General features: G+C 51.2%; 1 pseudogene; it reads right to left on the bottom strand.

Annotated features, from left to right (window-relative positions):
• The window catches only part of LOC118700766 (zinc finger protein OZF-like), an 83,496-nt pseudogene extending 61,845 nt beyond the window's left edge, over positions 1-21,651 (bottom strand).
• Positions 21,652-22,111: the final 460 nt, after the last annotated feature.

The following is a 22,111-nucleotide window of genomic DNA, read 5'->3' on the forward strand; positions in this document are numbered from 1 at the left end:
TCTTCCCTCACAACATGCTTAATCATGTCAGCCAGGCTGGCCCCGGCTGGCAGGGAACGCAATATATCTTTGGTTACGGTGTTACATTGCTGCCGAAGGCAGTCGGTTATCACCGGACCTTTAGCAACAGCGGGTAAGTTAGAAGAGTCCACCGCAGCCTGGAGGCGGTCAACAAATTGTGTAAAGCCTTCACCCTCCCCCTGTTTGATGGTCGACCATGGTGTCGGTCTGTCCACAACCCTGGATGCGGCACGTATAGCTTCTCTGGCCGCCCGGGAAGTCGCCCTGACTTCCTCAGTCCGAAGCTGCGCAGCTTGCTGCTGGGGTGTGGCTACTTCGTCATGCTTCCCTAACAACCTAGATAAACTCGACCCGTGGAGTGGCTGCCCTTCCCCTGCTGCCTGAGCGAGCATGGCCGTACATCGGTCTGTCCATTCCTGTTTAAATATTATCAAACCCGCCCCATCAAAAAGCATACGGCTTATTTGCACTATATCAAAAGGGAGTAAATCATCATTGCTAAAAAGACCGTCCACGAGAGTGGAAACTACTCCTGAGTTAATTCCCTTTTCCGAAATAGCTTTTACTATTGTTTGAACGTCTTTGGAATTAATGGGAGTATACGTTCTTTGCTGGTTCCCCTGAGGTCCTGTAATTCTCACCGGGAAGGCATGCACCGATGCTGCGGGTGCCCATCCCGCGCATTCGATTTTGATTTTACCCCAGTCGGTGAGTTCGTATTGGGGCTGGTTCTCGATTGTGTTAAAAGTTTCGTTTGGTTTCGTCCGAAACCGCATTGATTCAGTTTTCTCTGCTTCCGAGTCGCTGCTGGACTCGGTGGGCTCTGTAGAGCAATCCGAGGAACTGTGGCTCCCTTCAGAGTCGGAAGTCGACTGCCAGTGAACTTCCGGTCTCTGCTGCCGTTTTCTTCGGCTTCGGCCCCGCTCCTCCCCTCGGGGGCGGTGCCGGTGCCGCTCCCGCCCCCTGGGTTCGCCCTGCCTCCCGCAGGGAGGGATCTCTCCCATATATGGTGGCATCAGTGGGCGCGGCTCCCGAGTGAGTGCCTGCCCTCTGCCGCAACCCCACGCATGCGCGTCTGCTGGGATCCACAGCTCCCGGCTGGGCATGGGCTCAGCGCTGGTTTCCCGCGCATGCGTGTTCGCGGCTGGCCGTGCCTCCGGGTTCTTCCCGCCGCGGGCCGGCGGGCTCCGCCCCTCCTACCGGCCACCCGCACCATATTCAAACGGGTAGGGCAGCGGATCCCCTCCGCCGCTCGCCCGCGCGCCAGCCCTCTTGATATTTCGGGCTTCTACCGCCAATCCCTCCCAAAAGGACCGTGCGAGTCCCTCCGCTTCTTGCGCTAAGTCGGCTATCGGCGGGGAAGGGATGGGCGAGGGGTCCGCGGGCACCCCGGGGGGCTCCGGAGGTGGTCTGGGCCCCGGCGGGTCCCCCGAAGGGGTCCGCGGGTCCCCCGGGGGCTCCGGGGGCTCTGGGCTCGGGGAGGGATGGGATGCGCCCGGCCCCCGCGTTTCCCCGTTTTCAATCGGGTCGCCACCGGGGGGGGTTCGCGTTATCGCCCCCTCCCCCAGCTGTGGCGTGATTAACAGACAGGAGCGCGCAGTGTTCCACGTCTCCTGTTCTTCTAATGCTTTGCGTAGGGCGGCTTCTGCCTTCCCCACGCTTTCAGGCTTTTGCTGCTGCCTGTGGCTTTTGTGTCCTCTGCTAGCGCGACAGTACATTTCTGCCACACCTCAGAGTGCAATATATCTATGGGTCGCGCAATGACCCCAAGCTCTAAGAGTCTCGTCAATGCGAGATTAAAATTCTTGAGCTCACATTTGATTCCCCATTGCATATGTATCAAACTTACGACCTTCGCTATTGCTTCCATACGAATCGCGATTCTTTGGGGCGTCCCCCTGTTTCGCCACAGTCGTTCCCGCGCTGTGGACGCTGTCCCCTGGCCAGGAGTTCCCCCGTCGCCCGGACTCGTCGATCCCGTGTTTCAGCACCACTATGTTGCCTTCTTGTGAAGGCCGCGATGACCTGGTTTCGGAGTCCAGCACGGCGATCTTCTCCTTGGGATCCTTCGTGGCCAATAACGGACGCTGACACCAATGTGGTGGACGGTTAAAGGCGTTTATTGAGGGGTCTCGAGGGTATTTATGGACTAAGGGGCTTCTCTACATCAGACAGGGGTTTGGCTATACTTTCTAGGGTTAGTATGGAGTGGAAAGTTACTGGCATGCATAGGTTAGGGGGGCTACACGTCTGGCTACATTCCAAGGGTGATCCTTATCTATGGGGAGAGGGGTAGAAGGATTCCTGTAATTTTCCGTCACAGCCCGAAATCTTCCGAACGCCTGTCCCTATGCCTACTACAGGGGATGGAAAAAGAGAATCTGGGAGCATCTTGAGGATGGAGGGGGATGTTGAAAAAGCAGTCTTTGATATCAATGACCACCAGTCTCGAGTCACAAGGAAGCAAGGACGGAGAAGGAAGGCTGCAAGGGACCCATGTCCTCAATGACCTCGTTAATTTTACAAAGATCATGGAGGAGCGTCCACCTGTCCTTGCCAGGTTTTTTGAGAACAAAGACAGGGGAGTTCCAAGGGCTGTTGGAAGGTACCATGTGGCCCTTGGAAAGCTGCTCCTCCACAAGAAGCTCGAGGGTATGTAATTTCTCTGTTGAGAGGGGCCACTGATCCACCCATGGTGGGGTGTCCGTCTTCCAGGTGATTGTGGGGTGGTGCACTCTGCAGTGGCCCCAAATAGAAATCCTGGGACAGAGGTGGAATATCAAGTCAAGCTCCCCACTGGGACAACAGGTCCCTGGCCCACAGGGTGGTGGGTGCCCTGACTACAAATGGCCTGATGGTGGCAGTTTGGCCCTCCAGTCCCTCTGTTGTGATAATACGCTCGCTCCTCATGGAGATGGCGGCTCCTCCAATCACTGAGGTGACTCCAGTGACAGGAGTCAGCTCCTGGTTCAGGGGCCATTGAGGTTGTGTAATGATAGTAACGTTGGCCCCTGTGTCCACCATCCCTTGTAGGTGGATGTCATTACCTTTATTCAACTGACTGCACTTTATAAGGGGCTTGTCTTGGCCCATGATTTCAACCCAGAATGCCATTGGGTGCTCTGGGATATTGTCTATGCTTAATGGCAATAAAAAGGCTTGGGCGATCACAGTCTCTCTGTGCAGGAAGTGTGGTGGTTTTGTGCAGCAGAAAGTGACTGTGATTTTGTCAGTTGGCCCAACAGTTTGCACTTCCACTATAATATGTATTTCATTTGGTCCATGAATACATTACCTATTACCAGCACATCCCTCAGGCCCTCTAGGGGTCCATATTTTCTGGTGGGAATACGATAGAAAGCAGAGTCATCAAATTGTATAGACAAAGCACTCACCAGTTGGTGCCAGGTCCTGACCTGAACTTGCTGGAAAGCCTTGGTGACTCTGGTCTGTTGTTCGGAGTATGAAGAGCTCCGCAGGAATTTCCCACGTATTGGACCTCCAGAATAGTGGGGAGGGTACAGTGAAACAGCTTTCCATTTGCTGTCTTCACACAGGGCCACCCTGCAGTCTGTTGGAAGTTTTTTGGCTGATAATGATGCTGGTGGTGGTGAGGTTACTGGTGATACCAAAACTGAGAACAGTTGTTAGAATGTCTGTTGCAATCCATACAGTGTGATGAATGGCACCTCTTTGGTGGCTGCTGGTCTTTAGGCATTTTGTATTCTGCACAGTCCTTCAAAAAAAGGCCCAGTTCCCCACAATTAAAACATTTTGCAGTGTCTTGGGATGTTAAAAAGGCCCTCTCCCTTAGAGATTGCCCTTGCCACGGTGTGTTCAGTGGAAGATAATTTGGTGCAGGCCTCATCCATCTGGTTGATTGTAGGTTCTGGGTCCAAGGGGAGAGCTCTTTATATTGTTTTGCACTCATCGTTTGCCTTTGCCAAGGCCATTTTATTTAGAATTTCCTTCCTGGCCTCTGGGCTTTCTATTTGTCACTCAAGTGCAACTTTAAGTCTTTCTACAAATTTTATGAAAATTTCACTTGCCCTTGTTTAATGTTAGTGAAGCTCTGTGTAGGTAGGGTGTCATCGAGAGTGAGGAGCAGGGACGTCTTTGCAGCAGTGGTGATGCCACTGAGTGCAGCTTCTTGTAAGTCCTTTGCTTGGTCTTGTGGCTTCTGGAAGTCACCTTCTCCCACCATTTGTTCAAGGGTTAAATTTGGTTTGTTGGCATCTTTTGAATATGTGTCCGCCAGTGATTTGAGGTGCCTTTTTTACTGCCTCTCCCACAGCATGTACTCGACCGGGGTGTGAGTCTCTGTCCAAAGTTTCTCTCATCTGCCTCATGATCGCCATTGGGGACCACTGAAGAAAAGACCCTTGTCTGAAGTTTCTGGCCCTGTTGGAGAAAGTTACGTGCCAACGGCTCCGAGACCTGAGCACAGTGCTAAGCTATTGTTCACAGGTGTTGTTTGCTGTATGCTACACTGAGCCAAATGAAAGAAGAAGGGGGCATCTTGCCTTTTTGCAGCAATAGCCTTGGAAGCTGTCCCACCTCTCAGCCTGGCTGGACTTCTCTTGAGTTCTGGGTGGTCCCCCCACAGAAGACCCTCACCTGTTTTACAACCACCGTGACAGACAGACTGAGATGTAAGGAGCCTCTCCATCAAGGAGTGAGACATGAAACCCCCATGTGAAAAGGCCCCTCTGCTCCTTCAAAGGACTGGGACTGAAACACCCAGCCCGGGGCAGGTGTGTGGGGGAGGCAAGCTGACCAAAGCGAGATGTTTGCCTGCAGGTTGTGACCGCTGGACCAAGAACACAATGGCTCTCGTTTACTGCTGAGAACATGGACTACCTGTTACATCTATTCCTTATTGTATCTGTTTCCCCTCCCTCACAATTTTCAATAGAGTTATCATAATAAAAACCTCTGAGTTAGCGAGAGATTTCAAGATCTCCCCAGACGTGCCCTGGTGAGCTCCATTGGCTGGACATCAAAGGACTTGGCTGTTCTATGTTTGGTAGCTATATACCTTCCTTTCTCTTCCTCCCTCTTTTCCTTATTTTTCCCTTTTTTCCCCAATTCCTCCCAAATGCATTTGGTTATTGAATAAAGGTGCATTTGTTTTGATTATCACTGCAAACCCCCCTGTGCCGTGTCGGTTTTTTGCACCCTGAGATCAAATCCATGAACAATCACGAAACCCGTTCGTAAGGACGGATTGTGACACGGGGAGAGTAGGCAATTCATGATATTTTTATTTTCATGCACGACCAAGACACAGTCAGAGAAGGTGGCTTCCAGAAAGTTTTTTAAGAAATGCAACCCCCAACCATATTCCTCAGCCACTTTGCAGAGCTCCTTCAATTCCCCATAGTGGATCGGCTCCCAGGAATTGATTGCAGTCACCCTTCAGCTGTGTTTACATATAATTGGCAAGCCCACAATCTTTTTGGTGAGCTCTGAGCCCTCCCAGTGGCTTCCCTCTGCAGCTTGGCCCAGTGATCCTCAGACTCAGGACCGGAATCCAAGTCTGGGAATCCCTACTCTCATCCTCCGAGGAGGATGGAGGGCACTTGATGACTGCATGGAGCCTCTTGGGGCAGCCAGAATCTGCCTGTTTGTGGGCAGCTGTGGAAGCCAATATGGGCTCCTTCTGGTCGCTGTCATCACCACTTCTGACTCCAGTGTTGTGGGAATGGGAATGGGAGGGACCATCAGGAGAGGAGTCAAGAGAAGAGGGTGTAGGGATGGGGTGTGCACAATGGGGAGGGGATTCCCGACAGAGAGGGGAAGTCCCAACATGGACACACTTCCTGACACAGAAGGGAGGGGCAGGGCGTGATTACAGGAATAGAGAAAGTGGGAGGAGGGTCAGAGGCGTCATTTTTGGCAGAACAGGGAGGTGACCAAATGGCCATTGCCTTTGTGGGGTCAGCACCATTTTGTGGAGAAAGGGCAGAAAAACTTGGAGAGGGAGAAGACAAGATGGCGGGGCTGGCCACATTCTTGGCACCATCTGGGAGAACAACTAGGGGTGCTAGAACTGGATATGTGGACATTGGTAAGAGGGTTAGGAGAGAGCCCAAGGCAGCATGGCCAGTGCTGCCCTGGAGAGGGGACAGAGGACACTGGGAGATGTCAGGGTGATGGTAGCAACCCTGCGCCTGCTGGCAGGATCCATCTCCCAATCCTGCCTGAGGCAGGGAAGAGGGTTTAGGGATGCGAGGGGAGGAACGGGGAGAAGGGGTGTTAAACTGGGGTCCTGAATGTTTCCTAACGTTTTCTACAGACTTAACAATAAGGCCAAAGGATAAAATTTCCCCACTGAAAGATCCCTTTAACTCGAAGAATGTAGAAACTTTTTCCTATATGGTCCCAGAACTTATTAGAATGAATTCCCTCATAACAACAGGAAAATGCTTGAACAATCAATGAATAAAACATTTTAAATCTCCCTTTGAAAAATGAAAATTTTCCCCAACAAGGATTCCTTTAACTTGGGTATAAACTTCCCTGTGTGGCTGGATCAGTTTGGCTCCCATCCCCACACTTCCTCCCAACATCCAAGAGGAAAAGAAGGCAAAGGAAAGACAAAAAAGGGTGACCCCCAAATATAGTACTCACATGACAGTGGGTCAACAAAACCTCTCCAGGTTGTCCGTCAGCTTCAACCAATCTTCTCGCCTCCAGAAGATTGCCGGTCGCCTGTGCGATTCCCCCAATAAAACTTAGGAATCTCCTCTGGGAATTGGCTGCTCCAAACATGGCTCAATTTCAGTATCAAAAAAGCTACTGAAGACACCTCCAGGAATGCCCCGAACAGGTCCCTGTTCAGGCTGCCAGCTTCACAAGCCGCAAGCCCATTGGTGGTGGAGCAAGAGGCAGCGGAGCCGTGACCTTCCAGAAGTGTCTCCAGTAATGGAGCCGCTCGGTGGCACAGGCACACACACACACACACACACAATCACTGCAGCACACACTTCTCTCGTAGAATCACCAACAACAAAGAAATGGGAAGGGTCTTTGTATGGATGCCAGAGAAGGAGGTTTATTCCAGCCATGCACAAAGGGGGCCAGAGACAAAGACAAAAAGAACAGTGGAAGGTCTGGGTTTAAATACAGGGGAAAAGGGGGGCGGAGCAGAGCATCAGGGCCAATGGGCTGAGGGCTCAGGGCAGTACAGAGGGGAGACAAGGGGTGGCAGCCAATAGGGTAAAGAGGGTGGGACACTGAGGCAATATGGGGCCAATGGATAAGCAGGGAAGGGAGAACATTCAAGGACATATAAATATAAGGAAAAAGGGAGGGAGAGGCCAACAGTCCAACCAGGGAAGTAGAACTGGGTACATTTGCATATACAACAAAGCATCCTGGAAGAGGGTCTGCTCAATTGCCCTGAACAGGGGAGATTTCTCCAACTTGGGGTCTGTCTGTCTGTCCAAAGGCCTATAATGGCCTTTGTTCTGTAGGCCCACCGGCCTCCACAGATGCTCAGTGGAAAAAGGGGTTTGAAGCTTTGTTTGTGAAATTTGTGGGACATGCAAACCAGAATATTGCAGCCCTCATGATTGACCACCTGGCCAGAGAAGGAAGCCACTCAGACCCTGTTGGGCGTACCCACATTCCTAGTGAGGCCCTTGAGGGTATTACTGAAGCTGTGCATAGCACATTTTTAAAGGTTCCTGATGCTGTGAGCCCCCAAAAAGTATTTACTTATGTAAAGCAAGGACTGGCGGAGCCTTATATGCAATTCAATGGCTGCTTGAAACAAGCTCTTAAAAGACAAATTGAGAAAGACATTGCCAGAGAGGTGTTGCTTTCAAAATTAGCTGTTGAAAATGCTAATGAGAATTGTAAATAACTTCTGAGGTCCTTGTCTAAGGAGGACCCCACCCTGCTGTAAATGATAGAGGCATGTAACCACCTGTGTGCCTTCAGCATAGGGCAACCGTTACTAATGAAGCTTACTGTGGGGGCTGGTATAGCAAATGCCTTTGTGTGGAAGGGGCCAACAGCGGGCCTGTTAGCTAAAGGAGTGAGAAGAAAGGTAAGAAGCAAGAAGTTGATAAGGATTCTCTCCAAGGCTGTAACTGAGGACACCAAGAGAAGTGAGGAATTGAAGAAAGATAAGAAGAGAACTTTGCAGCTGGATGAAGTATTTTTAGAAAGTTAGTTGAAGACACTGTAACTTATCACCAATGATGTTATGTTGATTTATTGTGGCAAATAGTTAGGGTAGAAGAAGTATAAACAATTAGAAAGTGTATAAAAGGTCAGCCATGTTCGATAATAAAGAGTTGCCATCTGAGACTGCTTGTGGTCTCTGCCTTGTGTCATGACTGCCTTGACAGCAACATCTGGTAACCCCAACGTGATTCAACACCCTTAAGAACATACTTGATCTGGACCCAAACGGGCTCCTAGAGACTGGCAGCCATGACTCACTGGGACGTAGTGGGGGAGGCGGCATTGGTGCAGCTGAGAATGGCGGGTGGAAGCCACAGGGAAGTCCAGACCTGATTTTCTCCTATCAAGACACCTGGAAGTAGGTGAGCCACCAACTAGTAATAATGGGAAATAATTTATCTAATGAAGAAGATACTGTTTTGGCTACATGGAAAGTTTTGTTAAGAAATAAGGGAATTAATACTTCAGACTATGCCCTTCGTAGTATATTGCTGTGGGCTAAATCACAGGATTTTGGCACTGATCCTGACACAGCATTTAGTGTTAAAGCATGGGAAAAAGACGGGGACAGACTGTATGAAGTCATCTGAGTGGGAGATAAAACTGTTGTTGATCTAGCTGTTACCTGGGGATTGCTTTTTGAGGCATTAAAGGAATGGAAAACCGAGCGAGAACAAACAGAGCAGGACATGGATGAAGAATCGGGGTTGATAACAGAAACTGATGAAGGGGATGAGGCAGAGGGGGCCTCTGATGGGGAACTTGGTGAATCTATCCTTGAAGAAGGTGCAGGTGCCATGCAAGTTACCAGGCAGGCTACCAAAGCTTCCAGGAAAGCTGCCAGAGCTTCTGGGCTGGATGCCAAAGCTTCTGGGAAAGCTGCCAAAGCTTCTGGGCAAACTGCCATAGTATCTCCTTCTCAGACTCCTAAACCTCTTTATGTCACAGCTGCGCAGCAGCTCGCAATGGTGCCTGTATACACCACACCACTGCACCAGGTAGCTGAAATGTCTTTAGCAGAGAGAGAAACCCAGTCTTCTGCCCCCCTGCTTCCCTCTGCTCTAGCCCAGCCATCTGCCCCTTCGCTCCCCTCTGAGCTGCCTGAACAATCTGCAAGGTCGTGTCCTCCGTTACCTGACAGTGACAGCGACAGCGAATCAAGTGATGAGTCTCCCGCAGTAACACCTGAGTTGGGACAGGGAACTATTGACAGGTCACCTTCTAATAGCTCCAGCCTTATTGCCCCATGGACTTTGCCCCCATGTCAAGTAACTGGGCTTCCTCAACAGCCTCAGGAATTTTGGGAATTTGTTAGGAAGAAAGCAGCTGAAGAAAAGAATTGGAACATGATAGAAAGGTTAGGTGCTCCAAGAGTACCTCAGGAGAACAGTGCTAATGCAAATGTTGCCTGTGATAACCCTATGGCTTTTCCAGGTTTTAAAGCAGCTCCTGGAAGAGGGCAGGATGACAGTCATCACGTCTTTGCCTGGAAAGTTGTGCAAAATCTCCAATCGAAAGTGGCTCAGTATGGCATTAATTCCTCAGAGGTAATGCAATTAATATGTGTAATTAATGCAGTTATGCTTGCACCTTATGACATCATGCATATTGCTACTATTTCATTCCAGCCAATACAATACGGTGTATTTCGAGAAACTTGGAGGCGAGTGGCTGAGCAGAGAGCTGTAACAAATATGCAGTTGCCTCAACACGACCCTCATCATGCTGTGGGTGTTGATGCCCTGCTGGACACTGGACCTTTTGCTAACCCAGATTCACAGGCAAGGTGGGATCCTTCAATTTTGGCACAAGCTCAGCAAATAGGCGTGAATGCTTTAATTAAATCAATGGAAATGGCAGCTCCAAAACAGAGATATGGTACTATACAACAAGAGATGAGAGAACCATTTTTGCAATTTGTGGAAGAGCTTGCTGCAGCTATTGAAAAACAGGTAGATGATGAATCTTTGCAACACAAATTCTGTATACATTTGGCTAAAGAAAATGCAAACTCAGGCTGCAGAAAGATTATTGGCACTTTACCTGGGGAACCAGCATTGCCTGAAATGATTACTGCTTGCTCGAAAGTTGGTTCAGTAGAGCATAAAATAGCAGCTCTTGCTGCAGTTCCAAGACCTTCATCGAAATGCTATAATTGTGGACAGCAAGGGCACGTTAGGGCACAGTGTAATACCCAGAAAATAACATCTAAGCCAAGCGCAAACAGCAATGTTGTGTGCAATTGCTGTGCTAAATTTGGGCACTATGCTCAACAATGCAGGAGTAAATATCATGCAAATGGTCAGCTATTGCAGGGAAACAGGAAGAAGAGCGCGAATGGGCATGTGGGAAAACAAATACCCCAAGAACCACAGCAGCAAATATGGGCCTCCCCAGCACTGCAAAGCTAAACATTTGTGAACAATACTCAGGGGCAACAAGTGGGTCTGCAGGGATTGATATACCCACCGCTGACACAGTAACCATTCTGACAAAAGAAATGTGCAAAGTGCCCCTCGATGCCTATGGTTGAATAGGACAGGGATTGAGTGCATTTTTGATGGGAAGATCAAGAACTACACTTAGAGGTATTCATGAGCATCTAGGGCTTATTGATGCTAATTATTTAGGACAGATTCATGCCATGGTATCCATCGATTACCCTCCTGTCACTATTCAGAAAGGAACTTGCATTGCTCAAATTGTACCTTTTGTGAGTTCTGTTCTGAATACAGTGGACCGAAGTCACGGCACAGGAAGTTTTGGATTGACAGGAGTACCTCAAATGTTCTGGGCTGAGAAATTTATGGAGAACCATCCAGAAAAGACATGCATCCTCACTGCCAGTGGATGTCATCCAGGAACCATATCAGTAACAGGTTTGATTGACACTGGAACAGATGTCACAATACTCTCGTGACTTTGCTGGCCTCAATCGTGGCCTCTCACTCATGCAAGTTTTGGACTTCTGAGGTTGGGTGGTGCTACAACAGGTGGTTTGTCAGCCATTGTAATTAACGTGAAACATCCTGATGGCCAACAAGCTAACATCAGACTCTATGTTGCCGATGCTCCTCAAAGTTTGTGGGGACAACATTGTTTATCTCAATGGGGTGTCAAAATTACTACGGATTTTTAACGGAGGCCACTGTGATGCAGGGCAATGAACGTCCAGTTGTGGCCCTGACATGGTTGACAGATAAACCTGTCTGGGTTGACCAGTGGCCCCTTACTACCGAAAAGCTTACTGCCCTGCAAGAATTAGTCACAGAACAATTGCAAGCAGGAAATATTGAAATATTCCTGGAATACCCCTGTTTTTGTAATAAAAAAGAAATCAGGAAAATGGAGACTTTTACATGATTTACAGCAGATAAATGCTGTAATGGCAACAATGGGAGCTTTACAACCAGGCCTTCCTACACCTACAATGATTCCACAGGAATGGCAAATGTTGTCATTGGTTTGAAAGATTGTTTCTTCACTATTCCATTGGCTGGCTAAAAATTTGCTTTTACTCTGCCTTCCATAATCATGCTGAACCCTGAACCCAATAAAAGATATCAATGGAGGGTACTTCCCCAAGACATGAAAAACTCGCCAACTATTTGTCAATGGTTTGTGGCACAGGCCTTGTCAAAAGTGCAGGAGCAATTTAATAACTGCTACTGTTATCATTACATGGATGATATCTTGTTGGCATCTGATAACAAACAACAGTTATCAGCTCTTAAACAATGTGCTGTGACAAATTTGAAAGCTTTTGGTCTGATCATTGCCCGAGAAAGTGCAGGAACACATGCCTTGGAAATACTGGTATGTTAGTGACCAACACTCAAGTTATGCCTCAACCTGTGAAGTTAGACATTGATGTTAAAACTGCTACTGATGTACAGAAATTGGTTGGTTTAATAGGTTGGATTAGATCATATTTAGGCATAACTAATCATCAGATGCAACTATTGCATGATTTGCTGTCAGGCACCACCTCCTCTACTGATGAGAGGCAATTGACCCCAGCAGCAAAGACCCTAGAAGAAATTGAATTAGCCTTAGCACACACATTTGTTAACAGAATAGATACCTATGTTGGTGTTCAAGTGTTTATTTTGAAGGACCGTTAAATACCATGTGGAATACCGTGTCAATGGAGTGATAACTGGGAAGACCAACTGCGTATTCTGGAATGGATATTTTTATCTTTCAATAAAGATAACAAAACAGTAAAACCTCTTGCTGCTCTAAAAGAGAGACAAACTCACCAAGTCCCTCTGTGGGCTGTAGCTCAGCTCACTCAGTCCCTTATCAGTCCCTCTGGCGCTGGAAATGCCGCGGCCCAGGTCCGGCCTGGTGGGCCACAGGTGTGAGCTGCCCGTGCTCTTCTGGTGTTCAGGCCAGAGCAGGTTTAAACAGGTCCAAAGAAAAGGGAAAAAAACACCACAGTTCAGGGAACTTGTTTGGTTCAGCTAGCTAAAACTAACTAAAAGCAAAGGAGAGCTCTGTCCCGCTGTCTGTCCATCTGCAGACAACAGAGTCCCAGAGCAGGAATGTGGAGGAGCGAGTGCAGTTTCTGAAAACAAACTGCATGCTGCTTCTCTACCCCTTCACTCTCAGGACAGGTCTTGAAGGTGTAAAACTTATTATTCAGCATAAACAGAACAGACTGGGGATACAAGCACCAAATAGTCAACCCAGAATATACCTGAGGGACTGTGGGATCTCAGCACATCGTTCCTGATGTCCAGAGATGCCAGGAGAACCCTTGGGGGTCTCGAAAATCCTGGAATGTTGCCAGAAGTGTCTGGTGGCTTGATTTTGATCCATCCACAGAAATAACAAGAGTTTGAGGACAAGAGAATCACTTTAGAGTAAAAGGTGTAAAAGGACACATTTAGAGGGTGAAGTATAGACTTTAAGGTTTTTGGTACAGGGGGGTTAAGGAGACAAGATGGAGGGATCAGGGCGTGTCTTGTCCTTCTTCTTTCTTCTTCTTGTCCTCCATCTCCTGTGGTGATGTTGGCACTTGGGGATTGGTTTATGGTGAAGGTGCACTTGCTAACATGGGTGAAAAGCATTGGGAAATAAGGGTAAATATAATGTACGTAGATATTAGTATAAAAAGACATGACCGCCCCGTGGGTGGTCAGAGAGTGCCTGTGACTGCTTGCAGATCAGACCTCTGTTGGGCAGACAGAAAATTTTGTAGATAAGAAATAATAAACAACCCGAAGATCGAAAAGCTGAAGAGTCCAGACTCGTCCTTTAAAACGCGTGCCACCCAAGAACCACCCTACCCGTGTCAGGGCAGAGACAGACAGCCGAACCCGACAAGGGACCATTCAGTACTCCTTGATGTCACCAGAAGATAGGATTGAATACAAAAGATTTTATGGGGTTGAAATTCGACAAATCTGCTCTTCCCAAGGAATCCCCATTGTAGGCCTGCGTCCTGATGGATGTTCCTGCCTCTGGGTTTATCTAGGTATCCTCAGAGAACCAGGAAGAAGTGGAGCCCCCCAGCCAGATGCCTTCCAACTTGGATCACCAGGACCACGGATCATCAGGGCTCTGCCCAACGGGGGTCACTGGGGATCATCCGATGCAGATCCTCTCATGGAGGATGGAGCTGGAGCAGTGCACAAAGCTCTTCCCACATTCAGGGCACTCACAGGGCTTCCCTTAGTGGCGCCTCCGTTGGTGTCGGGTCAAAGCTGAGCTCGATGAGAATCTCATCCCACACTCCCCACACTCGTAGGGCCTCTCCCCAGTGTGGATGCGCCGGTGCAGGGTGAGGGTGGAGTCTTGCTTGAAGCCCTTCCCACAGTCGGGGCAGCGGAAGGGCCTCTCCTCGGTGTGACTCCGCTCATGTTTGAGAAGATCGGAGCTCCTGTGAAACCTCTTCCCACATTGGGGACACTTGTAGGGCCTCTCCCCAGTGTGGGTGCGCTGGTGTTTTCTCAGGTCAGAGTTCCACCCATAGCTCTTCCCACATTCCAAGCAGGTGTAGGGCCGTTCCCCAGTGTGGATCACCTGGTGCCGAATCAGGGCCCAGCTTCCTCTGAAGCTCCTCCCACATTCCCCACACTTGTAGGGCTTTTCCCCAGTGTGGATCTTCTGGTGTTCCGTCAGCTGGCACTTGAAGTGCTGAAGCTCTTCCCACACTCCCCACACTCATAGGGTTTTTCCCCAGTGTGGATCCTCTCATGTTTCCTCAGGCCAGAGCTGTATCCAAAGCTCTTCCCACATTCCCCACACTCAAAGGGCTTTCCCCAGTGTGGATCCTGTGGTGTTGCGTCAGGCTCCCCTTCTGGCAGAAGCTCATCCCACATTCCCCACACTCATAAGGCCGGTCTCCAGTGTGGATCATCTTGTGTTGCATCAGCTGGCCCCTCTGCCTGAAGCTCTTCCCACATTCCCCACACTCAAAGGGCTTTTCCCCAGTGTGGATCCTCTGGTGTTGGATCAGGACAGAGCTGTGGCTGAAGCTCTTCCCACACTCCTCACACTCAAAGGGCTGCTCCCCAGTGTGGATCACCTGGTGCTGGATCAGGTGCAATCTCCGACTAAAACCCTTCCCACATTCCAAGCACTTGTGGGGCTTCTCCCTGCCATGAGGCTTCTCCACCAGCTCTGAGCTCTGGCTGGATCTCCGGCCGCCTCCCTGGCTCAGGGGGGCTCTTTCCTTCCCACAGCTCCCTGGGCTGGGTTTGCAGCCCCTCCTTGTGCGGAATCTCCAGGGCTTTTCCTCCTCCTCCATCCAGACATGTCCTAGGAATGAAAAATCCTGGTTTGGAGAAAAAAACAAGATGAGAGTGCCTTGGACTGGGAGTTCCTCCTTGCCCAAGTTCATCTCATTAAGTCATTGGGCATCTTGTGTCTCTAAGAACCTCGAAAACACCACGATTCAGCACAAAAGTCCTCCAAACATCAAGACACAGATCAAAAACTTCCCAAACATCAAGATCCAGCAAAACCCCCCTCCAAATATAAAGATTCAGCCCCCACAAAAAAACAAAGCACCAACAATTAGCCCAAGAAAGCTCAGAAACACCAAGATTCACCCCTGGGAAAATCGTGGATCCCAATCCCCTGTCATCTGCTGCATGTGGGGGGGGCAACGCTCCTGGGGCTGGGGTCAGAGGCTGCAGATACAGGGAGAGGTGGAACCTTGTGCTGCTTCCTCTTCCTGTTCCTCCTCCGGTGTCCCCACTCTTCCTCCCACTCCTCTTCCTCCTGCTATTCCTCCTCTTCCTCCTGCTATTCCTCCTTCTCCTGCACAATCCCACCTTTTCCTCCCACGTCCAGGGTTTCACCATTTTGTTCCTCAACCCTGCTTCTCCTTCCCTTCTCCTCCTGCCCCAGGCCCAGCACCCGCTGCCGGCTCCCTCTTGCCCCCAAACCCACAGCATCCCACGGCAGGGGCAGGGATGGAGCTGGGGCGGGTCGGGCTGGGGCAGCGCTGGACTCTCGGCCGCTCCCGCCCGCACTCGGTCCCCACTGCAGCCGCTCCCGCCAGGACAGCGCGGGGGGGCCCGGCCTTGGCGCTGCCCCACTCCCACCTCCCCAAATTCCGCTCGAGGGGGGCGCTGGGGCCGAGGGGGGGCGGGGCGCAGGTGGGGAACGCTGAGAGCTGCGGGTCTGCCTGGCAACTGCTGAGTCATCAGAGCCGCGTGCTCTGATTGGCTGAGCTCTGCCTGAGGGCTGGGGCTGCAGCAAGGGGGGACACACAGCTCCAGGGGGGATGTCCCACAAACGCGGGATCCCCATGAAAGGAAGAGGAGGAAAGTGTCTTTACAAACAGATGCTGTGAATCTGATTAAAGATAGGGCCAGGGACTTGGACACAAGAAAGTGACAGGAGAAGCCATCAGCTTCAGAAAATGTTATTAACTGATGACACAGACTGCTGCTCAGCCAAGGTCCTGCCAAATTCATGAACTTCGAGAAGAAGAACAAAGACTTTACAGAGTCATGAATATCGTTTACTATATAAAAGTGGGGAGCATATTAAGGGGGTATATGGTAGGTGGATTGGGAAGTCTGTACTTCTCAAGCACTACAGCCAATGCAGAAAGGGAAAGGGAGATGTGGCCAGGAAAATTAGGATGAAAAGGCAGCTGTGTCCTCCAAGAACTGGACAGACCCCGTGGGAAATGTCTCATGGCCATTCCCATTTTTCTAGGAATGAAATTACTTTTACAGGACTCCTCTGTCTGCTTTGTGGACAGAATCCTCTGGTGACGTCAATTTTTCCACACACCTTGGGACTCGTCTGGAATTCCTTCCACCGTCTGGGGCAGCGGGCAGTGAGTGCAGCTGAAGGTGCCTCACCCAGTTTGGGTGATCGGCCCCCTTGGGGGCGGCAGCACCGGGGACTGATTTGGTACCTGAGAGTGACCAGGAGACAGACGAGTGACACATCAGGGGGGCTGTGAAGAGTCAGCAGGGAGAGAGCACTGAAAATCTCATCAGTGAGTGCACTGGGATCTTTGGGGAGTGAGCATGGCAGGGCACCCATGGAGACAGAAAAGGGAAAGCCAAGAAGGGGTCCTGTGCCAAAGGGATGATGATCCCAAAATATCTCTGAAGGGTCCCTTGGGAGAAGGTTGACGGAGTTTGCACATTCACCCAGAGGTAATTAAGGACTTGGACACCCAGGGGGGCAATAAGAGAAGTGGAGAAGGGATTTGGACAACAGGGGATGGATGGCATTGGTGTGCTGGGAAGAGACTGGGTGAAGGGGAGTGTGCAGGAATATGGTTAAGGCAGGAAGCAGCAGGAGGAATCTATGTGGGAAGGAAAAGGATGATGAAAAAGAGGAGGAAGAGAAAAATACTGAGGAATGGGATGTTTTTCAGCAGGGTCTTAGTCTCAACATTTGCCAGCTGATCATTTGTATCCCCGGTTTCCCGGAGAGGAAAACAAGGAGGTCAGGGTTTCAGGGGGTTTCTCTGTGGGGGGCAGCGGCAGCACCGGGCGCAGAGGTGCGGGACCGGGAGCACGGGCTGGGGGCCTGGGGGGAGCTGCGGGGCCGGGCCGGGGCTGTGGGGCAGCCGGGGCTCAGCGCCGGGCGCTGCCTGACCCCACCAGCCCCGGGCAGGGCCGGCAGTGGCCCCCGGCCCCCAGGAGGCTGCGGGACGCCCCGGCCGCTGCCCGGCCCCGTGGAGCTGCCGGCCCTGCCCGCCGGGGGGCGCCTTTGGACACTGCGGCAGGACAGGGAGCGGCTCTGGGATACGGGCTGGGGAGGGCACCCTGAGCACAGGGACGAGGAGCAAGGAACACCTGGGAAATGTGGATTATACATTTTAGCATGGAGATTGTCTTTTAAGGATTTTGTTAGGGTTACTGGAGATAGAAATGATTTCGCAGAAAGCTCAGCAGCTCTCAGAGGATGAGCACCCACAGGCACTGAGGGGGGCTGCAGGAGGGACAGGAGAAGGCCCTGCAGCACTTGGGCACAAAGGCCCAGCAGGTGAATGCAAGAAGGGAGCAGCAAAAGGCCAAGCTGAAGGCAAAGGCCAGGGCAGAGTTCCTACAGCCCCTGAGGGATCAGCCCCAGGGCCCAAGGGGGCCCCAGCACCCAGGGCACGGGCTCGGCCACAAGCACCCGGCAGAGGCATTGCCCTCCTCGGCAGGGGACAGCCCACCCAAACAGCCCCTGGCAAGGAATCAGGGCTCCAGCTGCAGGGCACAAGGACACTGCAAGCACAGACAGCAGCACCCTCAGGACCAGCAAGTCCACCCCTTGATGGACATGGATTGGCAGGGCTGTCACAGCTCCCATCACACCAGGGACCCTCCACACTGGAGCCCTTGAGAACATTCAGGGTGGGTTGGCATTGAGAGGAGGCCTCTCCTGATGGACACAGGGGCCTCTCAATGCACTCTGAATCTTAGACCCAAGGCGGAAAAAATGCTAGAAATATGTTTGATTAGTGAGGGGATACGTGGAAAAGAGGAGTGATTTTATTCAACCACTGTTAGCAGATCTGGGAGATGGATTTGAAATGCATGAATTTTTATTTGCTCCTAATTGTTATCATGATTTACTGGCAAGGGATTCGATTCCTAAACTGGGAACGCCAATTAATTTTATAAAAGGTGATACAGAGGCCAGTTCTGTTGTACCTCTGTGTCATATGTCTGTCTGGGCCTGCACTGCCACAGCTGCTGGGGAACAACACGGCACAATTCCACTCTTGGGCTCAGTTACACTCACACACTGGGCTGGCTGGAATAAGATTACACCATGAGAATGTTGTTTCTAATTAATGCTATTTTGATATTGTCAGTTAGGTTTGGGCCAGGGGTGTGAGAATCAATTTTTATTCTCTGCAGAAGAAGTAGAAAAAATCTTTATTGCTTTGGATTCTTTTTCTCATGTGTTTGTGTGGTTGTTGGAATTGCAAAATTTTGGTCTGGGTTTTCTGGTGTTGACCTTCAGGCTGCATTTTGCAAAACTAGAAGACCTTTAAAGGTGACCCTTTAACTGATTAACAGTTAATAGAACACTCTTCAAAAAAACCACTAAAAATTAAAAATACCCCAAACCCTGGCTTTTGGGGGGGGGGCCATATGTGAGTCACCCCCCGGAAGAGAAGCTTCATTCCAGGCAGCCCGCAGAGGAGCTTTAGAAATGCAAATGAACCCTGCTGGGCAAAGCCTGGACAATGTACCTGGGTCTCTTGCCTGGGGCAGGAATTGGGCTGATTCCCTCTGCCCCTCACCCCAAGCTCTGCCTGCTTGCACTGATGGAATTTGCACAGCTCAAGGCAGAGCCCAGGGTGAGGATATCTGACCCTGCAACAGAAACGGGTGAAGCTGCAAAGGGAAACAGCAAATGGAGAATGTTGGGAAAACTTCACTATAAATAAATGGGGGGAATCATCCCTCTGCCCACTCCAACATCGGCTGATACTGTCAGTGTTACATAGGGTGCATTACAGCACGGCGGCTGTTGCTACCACAAGTTCAGGAAAGCAGCTGAGAATCCAAGTATTTGATGTTTAAATTACAAAAAAAATCGGCCAATTGATGCAGTGCAAACAATGGGAAAAACATCAATGCCCACCAGAACAAATCCTACAACACCATGCACCAGCCGCTGGGAACCCGAACCAATTCATATCAGGAGCCACAGAACCCATTCCTCATTTCAATGGCATCATTAGATTACAAGCTGCCCTGGGAATAACCAACCAGACAGCTCCAGCTCCTGACCTTCCTGCTGAGCAATCCACTGAAATGAGGAACACAACATTTCACCATGGGATGGGATCAGATCATCTGTTAGCAGAAAAAAGAGGAGTTTGTGGAAAATTCAATGACTCAAACTGCTGTTGGCAAATAGATGACAAAGGAAAAGTGGTGAAACAGATAACAAAGGAAACAAGAAAGCAGCTCATGCACCAATGCAAACGTGGAAAGGAGGGAATGGGACACGGTTTTGTGGCTCCCTGGCAGACCATGGGTTAAACGAATGCTGTTTCTGCTCTCCTGTGCTACAGCAACTCTCATCTTTTTACCATGCTCCACACCTTGAGAGTGCAGCTCATTCAGCAGCTGAGCGAGGGGATGCAGGTGGCAGCCAGGCCTCCTGATCCAGAAACGGCTACAGAAGGACAGGGAATGAGGGCACTGAGAATAATCCCAAAAACAAAACAAAACTCAGGAACAAAAAACAGAGTCAAGGAGTGAATCTGCTTGGAGATAGGGTCAGGGACTTGTATATAAGGAAGTAACAGGAGAAACCATCAGTTTTAGAAAATGTTAGAAATTGACACGGACTGCTGCTCACAGAAAGTCCTGCTAAATTCCTGAACTTCCAGAAGAACAAAGACTTAACACAGCCATGAATATCGGCTGTTCTACAAAAGTGGGAATGCACAGTAACGAGGACATGCAGTTGGCGGATCGGGAGGTCTGAACCTTCCAAGTACCTCAGCCAGTGGGCAAAGGGAAAGGGAGATGAGGCCGGGAAAATGAGGATAAAAAGGAGGCTGCGAACTACAACAATGGCAGAGAGCGCACGGCAAATGCCCCACGGCCTCTCCCTCTGCTCAGCAATAAAGTCACTTGTACAGGACTCCTCTGTGTCCTCCGGGCACAGAAACCTCCGGCCACGTGAATTTCCCCGCACAGCCCCGGGCACGGGGCAGCCGCCTCTGTCCCAGCCACAGGAACCGGGCCGAGCCAGCGCTGCTCCGGCAGCGGCTCCTGCCGAGGCAGCGGCCGCAAGGAGACCGCGGGCAGGGGATGCCCGAGAGAGGCCCCGAGCCCCTGGGAAGCCCCTGCAGAGCCATGGAAGCGGCTCCTGGCGGCACCTGTGAGCCCGGGGGGGATCCTCGTGGAGCAGCCCGTTCCCGAGGGACCGTGTCCCGTGGGAGGGACCCCAGGCTGGAGCAGGACGAGGATTCCTGTCCCTGAGGGGAGGCTGGGACATGACCGGGCTGTGACCCCCGTCCCCTGCGCGTCTGGATGGGGAGAAGGGAGAGAATGCAGGATGGAGTTAAGCCCGGGAAGGAGAGAGAGGTGGGGGGAGGATATTTGCGTAGGAATTATTTCAGTTCTCATTCTCTTGCCCTGCTATGTTTGATAATAAATTCAATTAATTTCCCCAAGTCAAGTGTGAGAGGAATGATGGATTTTGTCCTTACAAACAGGCTGTGGGTCTGCTGGTAGATCAAACCAGCACTGAGGGATAAAAGAAACAATGGGAAAGATTCTACTGATTGATGAACGGGAAAAGATATTTGCTTTTACAAACAAAATTTAGGTTTGCTGATAAATGAAACTGAACTTCGAAAGATGAAAGAAACAATGAGGGAAAACCCTAAATACCATAAGAATTAAAAATCAAAAGGGAGGGTTATACATTAGAGGGAAATCTTCAATATCAGGCCTATCGGAAAGCCTGAACCTCTCACGTACCTCAGCCAATGGGGAAAGAGAGAAGGGAAATGCGTCCGGGAAACTGGGATAAAAAGGGAGGCTGCGTCCTCCAAAAATTGGAGAGACCCCAGGGGAATGCCCCATGGCCTCTCCCTCTATTCGAATAAAGTAAAAGGACTCTTCTGTCTCCTTTTGGGACATAAACCTCTGATGCTTATGGATTAATTTTCCTGACAAGTGTGTTGCGCCCGTCACCAGTGATTGAACTGTTCCAACCCTTACCCAGACCCTCGAGCCCTTCCTTACGTGCTCGTCTCCCTGCCCAAGGGGAGGAGGGAAGTGACAGAGAGGTTTTGGCCTCTCTCCAGCATCCCCGGCTCCGGCCTGGGCTCCTGCCGGGGCTGCAGGGGGGGTCCCTCCTCCGTCCCGCACTCACCCCAGCTCCCAGCGCCCTCAGGGCCCGGTCACGCCGAGCTCCCGGCGGTTCGGGGCAGCAGCAGCGGCTCCTTGACCTCCTGCCCGGGCCGGGCCAGCGCCAGCGCCGCTGCTCAGCCACGGCTGCCGGGAAATGGCGGAGTTCGGGGAAAGGGAGACGAGGCCGTGCTGTGTGCAGAGCCCGCCCCTTGCTGCGATTGGCTGATTCTGCCGTCACTCCTTGTTCTGGTCTCTGATTGGTCAAAGCCGGGCTAAGCACGGCCCCTGGTGCCGCCCTGAGGGCGCCCCTGGCTCGGCAGAGCCGCCATTAGCGGAGCGTCCGTGCGGGCCCGGGAGGGGCGGCAGCGGCCGGAGCCTGGTGAGGCGGCGGCGGCGGAGCTGGGAGGCGGCCCCAGCGCAGCCTCCGGGGACGGGGCAGCCCCCTCTGTCCCAGCCACAGCAACCGGGCCGAGCCAGCGCTGCTCCGGCAGCGGCTCCTGCCGAGGCAGCGGCCGCAAGGAGACCGCGGGCAGCCGCTCCCGCAGCGCCCTCACGCCAGCGGCAACACGCGCCGGACACGGCACAACGAA

This window comes from Molothrus ater, chromosome 33 (genome assembly GCF_012460135.2).
Source record: "Molothrus ater isolate BHLD 08-10-18 breed brown headed cowbird chromosome 33, BPBGC_Mater_1.1, whole genome shotgun sequence".
Lineage (NCBI taxonomy): Eukaryota > Metazoa > Chordata > Aves > Passeriformes > Icteridae > Molothrus > Molothrus ater.